General features: G+C 40.7%; 1 non-coding gene across 1 annotated transcript; it reads left to right on the top strand.

Annotated features, from left to right (window-relative positions):
- Window positions 1-681: 681 nt before the first annotated feature.
- On the top strand, window positions 682-763 carry trnas-cga. The gene has a single exon. It is a non-coding gene; the product is annotated as a tRNA-Ser (tRNA).
- Window positions 764-1,153: the final 390 nt, after the last annotated feature.

The raw sequence follows: 1,153 nt of genomic DNA, 5'->3' as shown, positions 1-1,153 counted from the left end.
ATCGCAATCCTGAATTTGCCGGTACAGGCACGATCAAGCAGAATGACCTCCGTATGCTCCAAAATCATTCTGTTTTTGACTGAAGAGATTTAAATTGGGGGGAACGGAACGATTTGAAACGAGGAGTAAAAGAAACAAGCTCACCTTAGGTTTTGCAAGCTAATGTCCAAGAGTTTACGACTGAAATGCTTGAAATATTTCGACTCGATTTTCCTTCTAAAATCTGAACTACCCGCGCTCCAAGAATTCCCGCCAACCCCGGAACCGCCCAACTAGGAGGAGACAGGGGCGTGAAGACCTGAGAAATAAATAAAAAGCAGAAATATGCAACCTGTGAACACACAAAAAAAAAGTATCATTCTTATTTGTACGATAAAATATTATCCGTTCCATAGTAAATTTTAGAGAGGGCTGCGTACTAATGTAATGAATGTATGTCTTGATTCAGGCCACCCCTCTCGAGGTGCATTTAAAACAGTCCAGGCGGAGAACTGCAACGCTAAATTAACTTTGCGTCAGATATTCCGGATTTCCCCGAGTAGGTGATCGCATGAGAACGTTTTACAATACGCGATTTCAGAACAAAGCATATTAGAACCGTAGAATAACACTATCTCGTTCGAATTCCTGCGAGCCCACTCCAATCTTGTATTAAAACCCCTTTAAGTTGCTTTAGTATGAGTCACGGTGGCCGAGTGGTTAAGGCGTTGGACTCGAAATCCAATGGGGTCTCCCCGCACAGGTTCGAATCCTGTTCGTGACGATACAGTTTTTTCCTGGGGGAGGGAAATACAACCGCCAGTAATTTAACATTCACGTTTTGCTTCTGGGGACGTTCACTTCTCACACAGCAGTCCCTACATACAGGCATACCAAGGTAGAAACAGCACATCTTGCCTTAGTGTTCACATTTTGTAAAATTCACTCAATAAAACCATGAAAGAAAACTTCTGAAAAGCTGATTACCTATTGCATTAAAAATCATAAGTTCTACTCACGATGAATTAAATGATCTTTTGATTACCCATTGAACAAAAGCCTTTAATTTAGAAGTGTTTCAGTTTTTCTTCCATGAAAGATCCATTTCCTCGATTGTTATGTTAAGTGTTCAAATTGTTTTGTTTACATCATACTCCAGGTTGTCAGAGGAAGA

The sequence above is a fragment of the Rhincodon typus genome, unplaced genomic scaffold (genome assembly GCF_021869965.1).
Source record: "Rhincodon typus isolate 14 unplaced genomic scaffold, sRhiTyp1.1 hic_rhity00008249, whole genome shotgun sequence".
NCBI classification, from domain to species: domain Eukaryota; kingdom Metazoa; phylum Chordata; class Chondrichthyes; order Orectolobiformes; family Rhincodontidae; genus Rhincodon; species Rhincodon typus.
This window is presented reverse-complemented; position numbering and strand designations above follow the sequence as displayed.